This window comes from Lipophrys pholis (genome assembly GCF_963383615.2).
Source record: "Lipophrys pholis genome assembly, chromosome: 11".
In the NCBI taxonomy this organism is placed as follows: Eukaryota; Metazoa; Chordata; class Actinopteri; order Blenniiformes; family Blenniidae; genus Lipophrys; species Lipophrys pholis.
The window spans coordinates 20,718,860-20,731,802 of record NC_137631.1 but is presented as its reverse complement, the minus strand read 5'-3'; positions in this window follow the sequence as shown (position 1 = coordinate 20,731,802).

Genomic DNA, 12,943 nt, shown 5'->3' with positions numbered 1-12,943 from the left:
CCTCGCCATTTCTCCCTCCCACCATCACTAAGCTAAGCTCTAGTTCAATGAAGCATTTATTTCTCTTCCTGTTTGACATGGGTGATTCTATCAAGGCATCTGGCAGCAAGTGCTGTAATACAAGGCTTTCTGTTGAGACGTCAAAGAATGTTACTCTCTGCTGTAGTGAAAGGAAAAAAAATAGCTTACATTTTTCCCCTTTTTCCCTCTCTCTAGAAGTACTGAACAAACAAGACTTGTATCCCTGGCCCAGAATGCTTCAAAGAGCACATGTCTGCTGGGACTGGGGCTGTGAAATGTAGAACAGTGTTGGCTGCTTAGCTTTGCATTTCAGCCAGAGCAGGCTCATAAGAGCACTGCAGAAATCTGGGCAGATCTGTAAAGCAGGCAGAGTGTACTCGGGGCTTCTCTCACTGCAACATCTACAGCAGGTGGGAACATGGAAACATGTTACCGCAATGGGGAAAAAACAGAAACAAAAACAACATAACAAGTGCACTGGTGTCTACTTTTACTCTGAGCTGCACATGACTGTGGGTGTGTGTGTGTGCGAGCGTGTGTGCCTGTGTATACACAGTAGCTTCAACTGCATATATATATATATATATAGAGAGAGAGAGAGAGAGAGAGAGAGAGAGAGAGAGAGAGAGAGAGAGAGAGAGAGAGAGAGAGAGAGAGAGAGAGAGAGAGAGAAAATAAAAACCTCAAACTAGCCACCTGTTAGCAGACTATTTATTTATTTATTTATTTAATTTTATAATTTATCGTCTATGTATCTGCTTTTCAATGAAAATACAGGAAGTCCAGTATTAAGCTGGGTGTGTAGATTTGAGTGTAATTTGTGTGTGTGTGTGTGTGTGTGTGTGTGTGTGTGTGTGTGTGTGTGTGTGTGTGTGTGTGTGTGTGTGTGTGTGTGTGTGTGTGTGTGTGTGTGTGTGTGTGTGTGTGTGATGGTAAAAGACTGTCAGTTGCGGAGAGATACAGTGATACGGCTACAGTGTTCCTGATAAAAACTGATGAATATCGTAGCTTGACGATGGAAACAGAATGCTGAGGCCTCATGTGTACAAGAGAGATATACTATGGTAATTACCCCACACATCAAACCTTGTGAAAATGCAGCAAAGCAAAGCTATTTTGTTGTAGATTGAGTGGATGTAAATGCTTTAGGCCACGGTGTAAATGGGAAGCACTGAGACGAAAGCAGTAGGAGCCGGCATAAGAAAAACCATCAAGCAGTGGTGCAAAACTCTCTGCAGTGCTATGAAGCATGCCGAATAGAGGTCTCTCACTGCAGTATAACGGCTCATAAAGCTGCAAATGGTATTTCCACTTCATTCAGTCTCAGGGCCAGGTTCCAAGCAGCTCCTCAACGATGGAATTGAACCCATTAGCAATCGATTAAAGAACCAGCAGGCAGTCACCGCTCTGCCTGCGGGGAGGACGGGGTCTGGCGGGGGTGGGGGCCTGTCGGCCAGCAGAGGCTCATGGGGATTGAGGTTCAAATCTTTGTTTATGCAGAAATAGTGGCGAGCACTTTAACCTCGGATCCCTCTCCTGTGGCGCAGATGAAGACAGTCTGATTGTAAGCTGCTTTGTGATGCAGAGCCTCGCAGCCTCTGATTGACACGTCACATCACTAAAGCAAACGTACAACATTTTTCCAGAGATAAAACAGCACCCACAGGACAATCCGCTGCTCCTTAACCAGCATATTCATAAGGCCGATTGAATGTTTGAGCTGCGGCTGTTTACCCTGATCATGAGATGTGAATGATGAACGATTTGACCTTTGGAAACAGATTAGAATTTCAATCAAGACACCACAAATCAATTCAGAAAACTTTATCAAAGTGTAGAATTAAGTAATGAAACAACCTCGAGCTGAAATCATTCTCTCACAGCTTCTACTTGTCGTTTTGGTACACAGCGAGCTCTCACATACAGCAGCCTGTAAGACACACATTTCTACAACTTAATAAGATTCTATGATCACACTCGCCTCTACTACTTCACTATATATTCTCTACATACAGCTGCCTGTCAGCTTTTATTCTTGGGGCTGACCTTTGTCTGCTTGGGCCTCATAACTGACATTTTCAATTACACTGCAAACAACTTATCAATATGCATGGATTTCCCAGCCAATATCAGAGCAAACAGAGTCGTTTGGAGAGCCGAGTCTGTCAGGGGAGAGAAATAGGGCAGACATGTCAAGGTCAGGATTTTGTTAATGAGGGACGGACCGCTGAATAATTGAATGGGCTGAGCAGTATCGACTGTTGAAGCAGAAGCATTTAAAGCGTTGGCGATCGTTAAGGAAAATCCTCCCAGCACTTTATGTTCCATGGCAGTAATTTATGCACGGGCATCCAAGCGGGTGCCCTATGGTTCACAGCACTGAATGCACAAAGCAATGAGTGGATTAGCCAAGCACACTTTAGAAACAGCAGCCAAGCGTGCAAGTCATTCCTCTGGATGAAGTGATGGCTCTGGCAGTGCAATTATTCAACTGTGCATTTTAAATTCACAGACAAATGGCAACGAGAGAGACTTTGAATATCTGCTCCGTGTTGATGAAAAAATAGCTAAACATGTGCAGAATGTCAAGGCCAAAAATGATCAAATTACAAATTATGCATTACAGAAAGCAGAGCGAGAGAGAGACAGAGAGAGAGAGAGTGAGAGAGAGAGAGAGAGAGAGAGAGAGAGAGAGAGAGAGAGAGAGAGAGAGAGAGAGAGAGGTTCAGTATGTACATCACAGCCTAATTTGATCTTGAGAGAGCAGGGCAATAACAGCTCTGAATGTTCACGTTAGTTTTAGTGAATAGATGTACCTGTATATTATGAAAGAGTCTATGATTATGTAAAAAAAATAAAATAAAATTACAAAACAAAAAGTGCAATTTTAACAATGTGCTATTTTATTATGTCCACCAGCAAAACATTGCAGCTCAGAGTGAATTAAAAAAATTAAGTTAGTGTTTTATTTGTCATTTTTACCCTTTGCAAGGTCCTCATGTAGGCTGGATTTGAACCCTCTAACTCAGCGGTTCTGGCCATATTTTTGACATTGTCGGTATAACGGGACAGTGCACTTTAGGTTCCTGATGTCATTCAGTACAGTGGGAAGCGCAGCTGTGATAGCGGGTGGTTGAATACTATTTGCGATAATTTTGGAATCAAACGCAACAGATGTAAATGCATGTAAACAAGCTAAGTAGTGCTGGTTTGGACGAATGCCCCTTTTGTTTTGAACACAATCTCAGCCATTTTTAATCTGCACCGAGGACTGCTCAAGCTGTTGTTGTTGCAGAAGCATACTCGAGCAGTTCTCAGACCTTTAAGCTTCCACCACCCCTCTCTCCTCTCTGTAGGTTGGGAGCTTTTGGCAGAGGTGGTGGTGGTGGTAGGGGGGGGGGGGGGGGGGGGGGGGGGGGGGGGGGTTCTAATCCCTCTATGTAATTACTGCTCCCTGCAATGGCCAGACCATCTCTGTGTAAATCAGATTAGCTGACCTAAATCGCTCTCGTTTTTCTCAACCCCATCAAACAATTCCTTATCTTCACCCAGAGAGCTAAACAACACCACTCCTCCAACCTCCTGCCCCCAAAAGACACAGCCTGTTTATTTGATCAGCACAGGAAAGCAAACAGTTTCTCCATGATACACAAACATGTGAGGGCCGGACTGGCCATGATGCTGGGTGGCCAGGAGAGGCGAGGGTCTGAGGTTGAGTCACAGGCTGGGCTGAAGACATGCAGATAACCGCCTCCATCACGTCCGCAACTTCCACCATACAGAGCCATTAAAAAGAGGAGGAAGCCCGGCAGACACATAACACGGGCAACAATGTTGCTCAACGCGCGGTAAATAAAGGTCACCGAACATGATAGAGATGTATTACTGCTGGCTGTGCTGCCTCCTCGCTTCCTTCCCATCCAATTTATTCCTCAGGTCATACATTTACAACTTTGAGAGAGGAGGAGAAGGGAGGGGGGGGGGGGGGGGGGGGGGGGGTAGAGGAAATGCTGCTCTTCAGTGGGAATAGAGACAGGCTAAAGTAAAGAGGGGGAACAAATGAGGTCTGTGATCCTGCCTGTCCCCTCCTCTCCTCCCTTCCCTCCCCCCGCCGAGCCCCAATCAGGCTGAACCACTGCTCTCAGCGCGACAGCCAGGCCTTTGTTGTTGTCTGAATGGAGGTTAAATATCCCTCGAAATCAGAGCTCTTTGGCTTTCTGGACGCATAGTCAGGGACCCAGTGCCTTTCACATGCTAATACCCATGTTTTTTATTTCCTTTGTAACCATGGTTAGACAGCGGTATCATGCTAAAAGGCGATGAATAAAGCTGGCTGAATTTGTTTTTTTTCCCCCTCAGCTTTTTTCCTCTATTTCTCTCCTACTACCCCCCTTCTTTTTCTTTTTTTTTTGCCTCGCTCCCTCTTTTATCACCTCCTCTCCGAGCCGGCCCACATTCCATCCCCCTCCTGCAGGGGGTTTAAAAAAGCACAGATGGTCTCTCCTGACCTGCTATTCATCATTGTGTCAAAAGCTTTGTCAGAATAATGCTCCCCAACAACAAGCTGAAGGATTTTATTTGTTTCCATTGATGAGGCCTGTTAATTTCACAGACGTCTCATTAGGCCTAAACCACCAATTAATTTCCTTTGTTCTCATTAAATGGCTAATTCTAAACATGAACCGCGCTGACAATGAACGCTGCTCAGAGCCAAAGCTAGACAGAGCGTCTCCCACCACGGAGCTACTGGAGCATGAAGCGGGCAGGTAGGGGGAGAAAATTGAAGAGCAGGAGGAAGGGCGTGGGGGGGGGGGGGGGGGGGGGGGGGCACAAGAATGAGGAGAGAAAGTGGCGACAAGAGAACAGAGTGAGCGAGCGAAGGAGAGCCGAGACAAAAGCCTCTGTTAATTTGTAGACACCCTTAACACTAGGCATGGATGGCAGCTCATTAACTGCTTGCAGATTTTTTATTTTTTTTTTCCTGTCAGGGGATCAAGTGGCCCTCAGGAGTAAAGGTTGCAATCATCTGTTGGTGGCAGTAGCCGACACTCAGCTCTGAATGAAAACAAAAATAAAAATGATAGTGGAATAAATCAAAATACAAATGGGAACAAAAGAAAAAATGAAAAGCACAGACAGAGAACCGAGGTAGTAATTTTTCTATTGGAAGTATGCTCACAAAAGCTATCTTGTGCCTGCACTCCATTACAGCGGTGCAAGCTGTCATTATGGCCAAGGATATATGGAAGCCTCATAATATCCAGAGATTGGTAGTTTGTTAGACAGCACTGTACAATTTGCTGCAGCCTTGAAGGATCCTTGAGCCTCTCTTGACAATTTACCGAGGGAATTGCCGGAGCGTTGCCTTTTGTCTGCTGGAGACACAGGGGCAATTATCCAGCCTCCTGTAATGTTTCCCTGACTTTAATCTCCTGGCTGAGAGCGTAAAGCAGAATGGGTAAGGTTTCAGAGTGCCTCTGGGTTCTATTAACACACAACTGCTGTTTCTGTTCAGGCCAGGCAGCCAAGAGAGGACTGCAATCTGACAGACAGGCCTCCCCTGGGCTTTTAGGGAGAAAACATGATTATGTCATAATATATTTTCAAAAAGAGATCCATTTGAAAGATTGCCCCTCTGTCTTTTCAATCTAACATGGCTCTGCTTTTGTCGGGCACAGTGGGAGCACTGCAAATGACAGATGCTTCAATGAACCAAACAGGAATAAAAATAAAGTGTTTTACCCGGAAAAAAAAAAGAAAGGAAATAAAAACGCCAGAGACCGGAAGCAGAGGGAAGAAAATTCTGTTTCCTTAATGATTTCATCATGTGAATCGCACGTGTCATGTGACTCTGTTTATCACTGGGCTTTCAGAAATGTATTGTACAATGGTAATATTTGACGGAGTAGTATCATATCATACAAGCATGCCAGTGGATTGATTCCCAAACTGTCAAGAGCTTCACAGGGTCACCAGTTAACCTCACATGCATGTTTATGTACCACAATACCCAGAGGAAACCCACGGACACACTAGGAGAACATGCTAGAACAACTCCACACAGGAAAGACCAGCCAGTATCACCGTGCAGTGAAACCGTTGACCACTGCTCCACTGTGCCGCTATGCATTAATTCTTTTAACAGATAAATCAGTTTAAAGATCTAGAAATCAATTACCAACAGTTTAGTCAGTCAATAATCTGATTTAAAGATCAAAAATTTCTATATAAGAGCAAGACAAATCTAGGGGAAGCCTTTTAATAGCATGATTTTTTGTTTTTATTGTTCCAAAATACTAATGAAAGCACCAAGTGGAGGGCACATCTATTATGTATTTCATTAAAACACTCATTTTGGACTGATTAATATCAGTTACAATTGTATACTAAGCCTCTGCGCAAACCTTTCTGTTTGGACAATTGGACATTTAGGCAACGATTACAAGTGAAAATGCTAAACTGTTTTCGTTGTTTGTTGTTTGGCAATTGTAAATGCATCTTCTTGGAAATGGCTCCCAAGGTGTGGCAGTTTTCAAAAACGCTTGGGCTTTGTCGCCATGTAAACAAGCGACAATGACACTTTCTGGAATCGCTCGGGGCCGGTCTCGTCGACAGCGGAAATGCTGCTGCTGTGCATGCGCACCATGGAAGTCATGAGTACTTCTTCTGTAAATGCGCCAGTAACTGGACAATAACAACAATGTTTGCTTCCAGGGTGTCATGACTCCCAGTTCATATTCTCCTGGGACTTGGTAGTTTTATAGATGAGTCACTGTAATAACAATCCAACTTGGTCGTCTGTCCATACGAATGTCTGTGTGCTCCCAGTGGTATTGTTCATTGCATAATGTTGCATAAAGGGCTGGAGGAAGCTCAATGTGCTAATGGTGGAGCTCATCCCCCAAACTTCTGTTCCTGATGAATTCTTTTCTAATTTCTGGGGCCCGGGTGTTGTGACTGTCCATGGTGCTGTAAAGCAGAAGACACATCACTTTGTCACTTGTAGTATTTGGACAGGGGTTAGTTCTCCAACATAGACATCCTGCAGCCACTTAACCACTTGTACGTGTGAGAGCTTTCCAAAAAGCTGAGAGACAATGGTGGGCAATCTTGTGATCAAAGAATATGCCTTTTCGAGTGCAGGCTGCTCTCTGCACCTCTTCCAGTGATGACTATAGTGCACTACAGCAAGCCTGACAAGAGAGCAGTCACTACGTGAGAAGTGAAAGGTCCACCGTTGCCAAAGAGACTATGAGGCCGGCACACAGGTAGTGATTTCACTGCTCCAATAATGACCGAAAATCTAAATATCCTACTCCTGTAATTTTACTGGAGAGTGGCAAAGAGCCGAGGCCAGTGGGAAAATGATGCATCTGAACATGGTGAAACAGGAGGCTTCCATTTTTTCCAGTGTAAGAGCCCACAGTCTGATGACACGCCACATTTCAGCGGTTTGTTGAAAGTCAAGGAAATAGCGTGTTTTCATCTTATCTTTGCTTGTGCTCTAGATATTAATTAAGTATTAAACTTTATAGCAACAGTTATAATGATTGTTGTATATGTTGACAGCAGAAAACAAAGTGTTGTTGTGGCTTATTTTATGCCCTGGGCGAACTTCCCCGTAACCTGCCCCCAAATTCTGCTTCCACGTTCATGAAAGGAACAAAAAAATAATAATTTTATTCAATTAAAAATGAAAGTGATAGCCGTACAGTAAAGCACGTGAGGAAAACACTAATTGTACGTCCTGGGGTTCAGTTCCTCCTTGTTGGTTATTCCCTGACATAAACTGGTAAATGGGACCTTTCCCGTTTGTAACTGTCCCAGTTCAAGCTATAAGGATCATGAGTTCGATTGGACATTAGAACGTGTTATATTTCATGTTTTTAATATAGTTGCTTCACACTAGTCCATGGTAGTATAGATCACAGCTGTAAATGAAGTAGGTTTATGTAATAATGATTCATTCTCAGAGCTGATGCCTCAAAAAGATGCCGTTGGGGAAGTCCCATTTCCCAGTTGGGATCGTTATTATGAAAACAGCAGATAACAAGTTCGCCTCACAAAATTCTGCAGATAAACTGCAATGTTGCCATCACCGATATCAGTCAAAATATGACTGAAATCATCAAACTCTTTAATAGACATTTCTCTTAAACGTGTAAAATAAAGCATTTTGTAGCAAATTTCCTTCATGGGCTACACTCATAAAGACCAGCCAGCTCCGTTGTATGATCATTCTTGGACTTGTGGTAATGTTCAAAGAATTGCTGAGTTCCAAAAATGTGTTTTGTAAATGTGTGTTATTTTTGTCAAACTGAGGTAACCTGATGCGATTGTTGCTCGACATGAGTCTGGATATTTTCTGCTCTTCAGATTCAGTTTAAAATGCATCTGAGGGCTGTTACCACACATCAGTCACATAACCGCTTAATCTGATATTAAACATTCAACCTCTGTAGGCTTCAAAGTTTGGTTGGTTGTTTTTTTCCTCTCTTAGTGGAGAAAATGTGGTTAGCTGGATGTCATGTAGCTGGGCAGATATAAATGCCAGTGGTGACAACATTTCACGCTTGGAAAAAATAAATGTCAAAAGAAACAACCAAAACATGCACAGAGCAGTTCTCCATTGATGAAGTGTATGATTGGTATTTTCCAGAAATAGAACCAAACAAAACATTTTGGGAACTTCCACAACAGTTGCTGATGTTAAGTGACAATTGCTAGACTAAGATGTCTTTGATATGGATGTATTGTATATATATGATCTAATTTTATTCATAAATATATTATTAATTATAGTATAGGGCACTCACTAAAATACTTAACAAATGAAAATATCAACTTAATCTTTTTGTGGTTTGTTTCAGGGGTCATTTTCCTCCCAGCTCATTTAATAGCTCAAAAGTCAATATGTGCCATTTATTTACAATCTGTGTGAAGGATGCATGACTGACCAAAACAGTTTATATTTGATTAATTATCATTCAAAATGCATTTGAATACAGTATATTTCTCACAGGATTCCTGTAAGAAGTTATACAATCTTTAAGACATGTCTTATTCAGTCCTACAGTGTAATGTGTTTTTTGCAACAGCAGAAACTAAACTTGCTGCCAATGTATCTATTAATGCATGTTTTACTGGTGTAGCGATAAAATAACTTGCAATGACACATGTGTGTTTATTTATCTGTAGCTGTAATTACAATGTTCAGTGTGGCCCAATGTCCGAAATACCACAGCAAGCCCAAACATTACACTCTTTGAAAAAACAAAGGTCATAATAACATTGAATCTGATTAAAAATGCTAAAAGACTAATTTCCTTTTCCAGGAAATAGAAAATAATGAACTAGTAAGTTCAAATGTTTAACACCCCATTAAAGTCGTTTTATGGCTTCAAGCTGACTCTGTGTGCACCTCTGCTGATTTTTATCTCTCCTTTAATTGTAAAACTGTCAATACACTCCATTTAAATTAGTCATTTCCATTGTTTTGTGCTCACTTTTGTGCTCCATTCAGATCACTATGTGTTCCATTTTGCTTGTGTCAAGTCTCTCACTGGTATACTGAAATATATATTCTGGTTTAAAGTCAGGAGCCTTGGACTCTAACTAGGGCCTTTTTATTACTATAGTAGCACTTTAAAATAACCTTACAACATTCTGATCTGTGAGTTGCACATTTAATATTAGTTGGAATAATACTGATTAACTGCTGTTGGTTTTTTGTTTGTTTCACCTTACATAAATATACATTAGTTTTCATCAATGAACATCAATCTCTCTCACACCACTTTAGCTCAATATCACTATTTCCTTTATAATTAGTCATGTTGCTTATTTACCTCCAGCTGTGCTTTAATCAAGAATGTGTGTGGAAAAATAATTAGCATGTTCGCATAATGCCCATAATAAAGAGTACTTGTAGTTGTCTTGATCTCCATATCAAAGAGCATGTTAAGTTACTTCTCAGGGCATTAGTAGCCCAACAAATCTAATTACTCCCTGAACTGATTTACAAGAATATAATAAATACTTGGAACAAATACAAAGGCATGTTCTGATAGATGTCCAGTATTCCAGTGGAAAATGGCCATTTAAAAGTGGAGCAGACATGAAAAGATGGTGAAACAGCATGCTGATAATCTGTGTGGTTTCTCTCCTCAGGACACATCAGGAGGAATTAGTTTTTTCTATATTCAGGGTCCTCCAAGCAGTAGTGACGCAGACCTGCTCAGTCCAGACAGTCCCTTGACCTCAATATCTGAAATAACATCCAATCCACTTCTGTGGCTCAGTTCTTTAGCTACAACCCGGGACCCCACAGGGTGAAGTGCAACATCAAGTTTTCGTGTTGAAAGTGCAGCAAACATCAGTAGTCTGAACACAGCGGCAGCAGTGAAAGTAGCAACGGCGGTGGCAGCGGCGGCAACGGCGGCAGCAGCAGCAATCCAGCCTAATCCAAATGAATCCGGGTCTCCCAGGTTCGTTCATCCTGGTTGGAGGGTGATGACTGCTCTGCTCTGCTGGAGTGCTTATCTGCTGTCAGTGGTCGGTGGCTGTACAGGCCTCGTGTTATCAGGGCTCAGCCTGCTCAGGGATTGGAGGGTCCGTGGAAAGTAAACATAGAACCTGTCCTTTGCTTATCTATCCCGAGAGAGAGAGAGAGAGTGTGCATTATGTGAGTGCGTGTGCATGAGAGAGAGAGAGAGAGAGAGAGAGAGAGAGAGAAGCTTGTTTCCATGACAACCTCCTCCTTTAACCCCCCCCCCCCCCCCCCCCCCCCACCCACACCCTCCACGCCTCCCCTCTAGAGGAGAACCCTGGTGGTCTTTGTGTAATGCGATTCCACTAGAATGCACTGTGGATTAGAGCTGTGCTGCCTTCGGGCCCTAGGCAGGGCAACAGTGAAGACATTATTACCCAGATCAAATGCTGTAATCACTAGGCACCGGGGGCTTTCACATCCATCGCAGATAAAACCTAGGACTGGCAATACTCAGGTGATTAGGGGATTATTATTCTGCATTTCAGCACGGTGCCAGTCCCTCACTGTAATAAAAAAAAAAAAAAAAAAAACTAAATGAAAAAAAAAAAAAAAGGAAAAATCCTGATTCTCTGTGTGATGAATGGGGGAGGGCAGAAAACAAATGCTGGCCAAAAGAAGCAGCCAGTTTTCTGGGAGTGCCTGGGAGCTAAACCTAGATTGACAGGGGAAAAAAAACTTCACACAGTCTACATATTAGCATGCAGACCCCCCTTTGATTTTCTGTATGGTCTTTGAGTCTTGGCTCTAACAATCCAAGCAGAAGTAGGGGACTGGCCTATGTTCTTGTGTTCAGAGCTGCTGTAAAACACTTAGGCCACTCTACTTTTTAAGTCTGCACTGTTGCCACTCTCTAAATAGTCCAGGGCAGCATGGGCTTTTGCATGAGAACCTGCTGAAAGCCTTGCATTGAGAGGTAGATCAGCGGAAGGCGAGACAATGACCCCCTCAATGTCCAGCAATAGGCACTCAGAGGTACAACCTTTCATCTGCAGATATGCCACTATTTGATTAAGTGAGGAAGAAATTCGTACTTGAGCAAAGAGCTTAAGCTACAAATGCACACACAGGAAGTACACACTTCAGCAATGTGGGAAAAGAAAGACTATAGCCTTTAACAAATGAGCCCGTGAGAGCGGAGCATGGCGGCTGGCTCCATGCTGAAAGCATCCGGCCCCGCTTTTATAATCTAACAACAACATCTCTGAAGAGGTAGCCCATATGAAGAGCTCACAGCTTCAAGCACAGAGTTCTAGAAGAGCACTGATCTGGAGTGGAAGGATTGGGCCATTCACCTCATCCTGGCCAAAAGTATTCAGCCACCAAAAGACCACTCGAGAGGCCTCAAGAGCAGTGTTTGCGTCATATTTTTGAAGTGGCGCTGCATAAAACCTCTGCCTGATTGTATCACTCAGAGATGGCTGCCACAAACATGGATACAAACCTATAAAAAAGGTGGTTTCTGCCCATGACCTCAGTTGCTACAGCACGCAGTGACTTTGAAAGCCGCGCTAAGTTCAGCTCTCAAATATTAATGCAAGCACAGTAATTTTCTGAGCTGAAGCCAATGCCAGAGGTCCCTCACAGCCACTCTAACAGCACCCAGAATGTCTTCCTCTCATGTCGGTGGTTCTCTTGAGACACTTGTCAGCTCCTATCTGAATGCATTTACAGCCATTTGCTGCTGTGCTTCCATTTACTGTCAGAGGAGCCGGTGAATAGGGTTGTATGCAACACAGATGCAGAAAAGAGAAAATGGGAAACCTCACCATCAACATATGGGGCAATAGGGACCGAAAGGACACATTTCTGGTTTTTAGACAAGGAAATTATGGCAAAACGGCAATAAGCATCAATGCTTGTGTTGCCTTTAGCTTTTTCAATAGTGCACTCAATAGCAGGTTTATGCTCCTTTATCTACTTTTGACTGCAGCTCAAACCATTTTTAATTATTAATTGTGTTTGAAATGAGCACTTCCTCACCAGAATGAATAGGTTGACAGTTTAGGAAATGAGTAATAGTTGTCTTGCGTGAGTTACCCAGCCAATAAACACGTACAGCCTGAAACAAGTTAACTATTTTAGCACAGTGGGACGATCAAGGAGGCCTTGCTCTGTTAAGCAGTAACCATAGGTTCATTTAAAGCTCACCAATTCACATGCAACACAGTGTTTCTGCAATCCAAAAACTTAAGCATAAAAACAACAGTTATATTACGTGTTGGCCTACTGCACGGTGCAGTGAATGCAGCAACTCTGGACTTCAGTGAGAAGCAAGGCATTATTCAGTGTGAACAGTTAGGCACATTGATCTGTTCAGATAAATTAAACACGGAATAATTTAATAAGTGGGCTTCGTATTTGCTGGTACTT